Genomic DNA, 6,641 nt, shown 5'->3' on the forward strand with positions numbered 1-6,641 from the left:
TTGTTCTTCAGTTCCTTGAGCTTAAGATATGCTGAGCGAGTTCGGCCCTTTTGATTTTCTGACTCCAACTCCTTGCACATTTAATTGTAATGTTTTGCTTTGTCATCCCGTGCTGCCTTTGGAAATCTTCTATTCAACTCTTTACCCTATGTATAGCAGCTCTGAACCCCACTCTGTCCTGAGCCTGTCTCATTAAATCGTCAACACTCACTATCCCCATTACTGTATCAACCCAACTCATCCAGGGTCTTCCCCTCCTGCGCTGTCCCGCCACCATTCCAAGCATATATTTTTAAAAAAGAGAGAGGGGCAGAAACCAAACCCACTGTATTGTGCTGCCTGGGGCTGCTGTCAAACCTCCAATAAGTCCAGGACTGTGAATTTCAACAGCGGGAGCCTGCCTCATTGTGGGTTCGGACTATGAAACTTCTAGCAACCCAGTGCTTATCTTACTATGACTATAGAATCCGGCAATACTGCAGATTAAGGTTTGAATATATATATTTTTCCCAGTTTTTCAACTTGAGAAATGCTTACCATGCTCTTCCATTTTCTAACTCCGTGTTTCATTAAAATAGCTTATTTTTGTCTTCTTGAGTTGCCCTTTGAAATCTTTCGTCCAGCTCTCTTAATTTCTCCCACTTTCTTTAGTTTTTCTGTTCAGAGAACTCTAGTTTCGTAGGCTCTACTGCTATGCAATATATAGTCAATTTTTGCAAGAATTCTTATTTGTTCAATTTGCATTCAAATGTGGGTTCCGAAATACATATTGAACAAATATAAAAATACAGATATATCCTTGGGTAGAGCAAATGATTAATCGCTCTGCTGCTGGCTGAAAGGTTGGGTATTTGGGACTTTGGGTATTTGGAAGGCAGTCCTGGCCATCTACTCCCCAAAAGTCACAGCCCTGAAACCCCAAGAGCGTGGTGCAGTCTTGGCACATAGGGGTCGCCATGACTGGAATCACTTCACCAGCAACTAACAACAGTAAATACGTATTTAAGTGCACACAGATGTGCATGTGTGTGTGTGTGTGTGCGCGCGTGTGCAAGGAGCTCTGGTGGCATAGTGCATGACATTAGAGAGCAGATTCAAACCCACCAGCTGCTCTGAGGAAGAAGGATGGGCAGTCTCTTCCCAAGGATCATGGCCACAGAAACTCAATGGAGGGCCAGGACGAGTCTGAACCTACACAAGAGCCATGTGCTGGTCTGCTGAGTGCATTTCCTACGGACACGGTTTCTTCTCTCAGGTTACAGAAGAAGCAGACTTTGAGCCTGATCTTGGTCTAGCAGCAACATTATTTTCTTTCCCACTTCTTCCTTGGAAAGTACATCCTTTCCCAAGTCCTGGTTTTACTTAGAGCCTCAGAATTTCACTTTGTTGCTTACTCAGCCAAGACCTTACTTCATCCTCATAAAACCTAAGCCATTACATAAGCCATGGAAGCCCTATGTGGCTGAGGTTGGTGACACAGCCCAGCACCCAAGGGCCAGCTCATGCCATGACAATGGTTTCTCAATTCTGTGGTTTTACCTTTCTCTCTTGCAGTCTCTGCCAAAAGAGCCAGGAAGACATAGATTCATGTGGAGAAGGTGCAGCCAGAGTGCTCCTTGGAGGCAAGGATGATGACACTTTGTCTCACATACTTTGGGCATGTTGCCAGGAGAAGCAATTCCTTGGAGAGGAGCATCATGCTTGAAAAGGTGGAGGGATGGTGAAAAAGAGGAAGCTCCTCCAGCAGCTGGACTGTTACAGTGACTACGGCAATGGGCCTGAGTGTGTCAGAGATTGTGAAGTTGGTTCAGATTTATTCATAGGGTCTCTATAAGTCATACTTAACTCAATGACACCTAACAACAACAATTTACACTCTTGTTTATTATTAAAAGTACTGGGGGGGGGATACTTTGACATATAGTAGGTCCCCATGACAGACTTTTCACTCAGCCAGAACTTGGTGTGGCTCATCTGAACCACCCAGAAGAAGCACACAGAGGCCTGTAAATCGGCTCTCAGGCGAATACACTGTTCCACTCAATACGTAGGCAGCTGGGACTATCCACCCAACCAAGGACAATAGGGGGCCTCTGAGATTTTGTCACGTTGTATCCAGTATGTTCAGTTGTTTCTTCCTGGCAGATGAGGCTTCTGTTTATTCTGCCCCCACTATTGCTAGAAAAATGAACCATTTTTGTAACTCTTCCTGTCTTTTTTTATTTAAGCCATTATCATAAGGCTTTGGCGACAATGTTTTGTCAGCTGAAACACCTCATCTTTCAGGAAGTGCTGCCTCTTGGGGTGCCTCTGCCCAGCTCCAGCCGTATGATGAGGCCCACAGGTCCCAGCAGCACCCGGGCTCCCTCTAGGGATGTGAGCAGTCTTGGGTCCTTCTCTGTGTTTGGTGTGTCCTAGCTCATCCCAGCAGAAGGTCACTGTGGTCAAGGCCTGTGTTAGCAGGAGAGCAGACTTAGAAAAGCACGGGTCAAGTGGCCTCTGGTACCCAAGGTCACTGGTTGACTGGTGACTGGTTTGAACCGGAAGTAAACTGTGACCCAGCCAAAAGCTTCCCGTAAGATGGTGTCTTTGTACCTGAGGGAGGTGGGGAGCTTGGCACTTCTGGTGGCCAAGGTCTAGCCTAGTGAAAGGCAGACAAGCTCCTCAAATCCAAGGACACCATGCTCTTGCATGATTTCCTTTCCTCCCAGCTGGGAAGTCACATGAGGAGGCTGGAGTGTGCACCTTGGAATCAGGCCACTTTGATGGGAAACAGCTCAGCCAGCAAATGACCCAATGCCTAGGGAAGTTTTGTGCCCCATTTGCGAGACTCTGCATCTTTCTGCAGAGTGTGGACAATGGTAGGAACTGCTGCATTCCCTGGTCATTCCAGTGTAAGGCCCAGGGCTACACATGAGGTCATCTGTGGTATCGGCTCTGCTGGGTGGCCACAGCTTGTGAGGGCCATGTGAGGTGAGTGGACAGCATGTCCCAGGCACACAGCAGTTGTTTTGTGTGAAGTGGGCTCCAGTTGGGTCCTGTCTTCTAACAGGCACAGCCTGGTCTAGCATGTCCTTCACACGGAAGTGACACCCATGCAATGCTGTGTGGAGGGATGGTGTGCTGAAAAGAAGCTGACTGCACAGTGGAAAGTGAGTTAACACAAGCTGTGGGTTAGTGTGTCCTAGTTTTACACCTACCTGTCACTAAAGTCTGTGTGGTTTTATCTCTGTGCAGTTGTGAGGAGAATCCAAGAGCCACGTATCAATTGAAACAACATGTCTGACTGACCTGGAGGAATCTCTAGACAGCTGACCCAGGTTGAATAGATGGGAGAGTCACCTACACCCAGGAGTCTGCACACATACAGATAACACTAGGACTACTGAGGCAGGAGCAGGGTCAACAGAGTTGCACACCTGACACATACACACACACACATGCATGCCACACACACACAGAGCACACACATTAACATGTGACACACATACAAACATGCACACACATGACATACATACACACAGAACTCACAGCACACATGCATACACACGACATGCACACACATCACGTGTACACATATCACACACATACACACGTGGAACACATTCACATATGACATATGCATATGTACACACATCCACAAATGCCACACATACATGCATACATACACGCATGGCACACATATATGCATGCCATGCACGACACACATACACGTGACATATATATGCACATTACACATGCCATACATAGCACACATGCATGCATAACACGTATGTACACAGAGCACACTCACACCCCCGTACATACATGCCGCACATATATCCATGTAACGCACATACACGCACACACCATATATGCAGGCATGCTGCACATACACACATGCCACACCTCTATGCGTCTAACACACATATACAGACCACACGTACACACATGGCACACATACACACACCACACATGTATACATGGCACTCTTACATGTATACCACACCTACACAGATGATGCACGCGCCTATATGTATGCTATGCACATATCACACATAGATACACACATAACACATGCACAAATACTACACATATATACGTGAATAGTGCACACACAACACATACACAGCTGGCATACATGCATACATGCCACACTCACATCACACATTCATGCCACATGTACACATATGCTGTGTATGCACACATACATGCATGTCACACATGTGCACATGTTGTGTGTTACATGTACCACGTGTGTACATGTGTCGTGTATACATGCATATATATGCCATAAACACACACATACACACCACTCATACAGACACACAATAGCACATATACACACTTCATGCATACACACACGTATCGAGCGGAACCTTCCACCTGCAGGAGGACTCTCCATTTCCCCAGGGAGGACCTTCCACCATAGGGAGGAGCTTCCTCCACCACGAGGAGGAGCTTCCACCTCCAGGGAGCGGGCAAGAAGACACTGCACCCCTGGAGAGGACCTTTCACTCCCAAGGAGGACCTTTTGCTCCCAGGTTGGACCCTCCGCCCCAAGGGAAGACCTTCCATTCCCAGGAAGGACTTTCCACCTTAGGGAGGATCTTCTACCTCCAGGGCTCTACCCCTCAGAGGACCTGCCACTCCCAGGGAGGACCTCTGCTCCCAGGAAGAACCTCCCTTCCTCAGGGAGGACCTTCCACTCTAGGGAGAATCTTCCAGCTCCAGGGAGAAGCTTCTACCCCGAGGAGGATCCTCCACTCCCAGGGAAGACCTTCTACACCCAAGGAGGACCCTCAATCCCCAGGGAGGACTATCAACTCCCAGGGAGAACCCTCAATTCCCAGGGAGGACCTCCTACACCTAAGGAGGACCCTCCACCCCCAGGGAAGACACTCCATCCTTGGGGAGGATCTTGAATCCCCAGGAGGACTCTCCACCTTCAAGGAGTTCTCTCCACCCCCAGGGAGGACTCTGAACTCAGGGAGAATCCTCTGTACTAGAGGAGTTTGTACAAACACCGATGGAATGATTTTAAATCATCCCAGACACAGTAAAGCAGGGGAGGAAAACACAGCTGAAAATGAAATCTGTGTTTGGAAATTTATTTTCTATCAAAATATGAAGATATATTAATGATGGAAACAAGACCTGCACATGCTCTGTGCTGGGAACTGTGATTTTGTGTTTTGGGGACTAAAACATTCACACAGGAATAGGGCAAGTCCTAAATATTTCACTTGAGGTTTCTTCTCAAACCCTTTTTACCCAACCCTGATGCTCCTGCAGGCCTCCAATCTCTAGCATGCTGCCCGAGCAGCACCCTCCTGATTCTGTGGGTGAGTTTGCAGGCTGGAGGCTGGCCTCAGCTTTCTCTCAGGACTCAATCACACTGCTGGACCAGTCTCTGGTAAATTTCATGGAAACACAGCATGTCGGCAGTGGACAGTGGATTTTATTTACACTACTACCTCTCGTGGGTCTACTGGCCATTGTATGTGTGCCCACCTGGACTGCAAGATGTCCTCTCCAACCTCCTGCTGCCATGATACACAGAACATGTAAAACAAGACATCAGAAATCATAGTCACAGTTCATTTAAGTGGACAGTCCCCTTTGTAAGACCTTTTAGATTGGCTAGGACAAAGCAAATCTATCCATTGAGCAACGTAGCACTGAGTTTCCAAAGGAATATTAGAGGTGAGGGAGAACGGGGCACTCACGCCCTGGCTGCAGCGGAGGCATGCATTCTTCGAGATCTCACACAGTAGATAGAGCTTTGTAGTTGGCCCCTGAAGATTGAATGGCTTAGGGCTTAGGGGCAGTCAAAATCCACATGTTAACTACTGACTCCCCAAAAACTTGACAACTACTGTGGACCGGAAGTCCTATAAATAAGGTAAGCAGTGAGTAAACACTATTGATGCTTGAACTCATCTCATTGGTGCTGAGTTGAACTGTCTCATAGCTGACTTTCCATTGGGTTCCAGAAGCTGTATTGCAGGATAGGAGACTCCCATCTTGTTCCTGAGGACAGAGAGGTGTGGCCTCAGTGTGAGATCACAGCCCACTGTGGCTCACGCCACCAGAACATCACACCGCAGCTTCTTTAAAGCGACATCTTCCACACGTGATGAAAAGGTCTTCCCACAGAGGAGCTTGTGGAGTTCACGGGTTTGCTTCTCTTCCTTTACAGAATTTCTCTTCCCCTACCCCAATCATTCTTATTGTGGGATTGGCTGGCCTTGCAACGCTGGCCACTCAGCTGCAGACCTCAGTGTCCTCCCTGTCAGGAAACCCCACTTGTTCTTGCCACACCAGGATGGCATCCAGATGTCCCAGCCAAGTCCTGCTTCCACACACCCTCCACACAACCCATGTGCCTGGGGCCTGCACACTGGCGCTTACACACTACATGTGTTAGTTGGTTACCTGCAAGTTACATGTCCATGAAGTTGGTAAAAAACGTGGAAAAAGATTCCTTTTGACATAAACCCTGTTTTGCCTTTTGTGCTTGTCCTTCTTGGAGTGCTGATATGATGACTGGAGCTGAAGCACCCAAAACAAGCCATTCATCTGTGAAGCCACCCCCATAAAAAAGAAACAAGCTATTTCCATCAACATCCATTCCAAAACATTTTTTTTGCCCTTTATTG

This window comes from Elephantulus edwardii, unplaced genomic scaffold, assembly GCF_000299155.1.
Source record: "Elephantulus edwardii isolate Elephantulus edwardi_28Jun2011 unplaced genomic scaffold, EleEdw1.0 scaffold00064, whole genome shotgun sequence".
Lineage (NCBI taxonomy): Eukaryota > Metazoa > Chordata > Mammalia > Macroscelidea > Macroscelididae > Elephantulus > Elephantulus edwardii.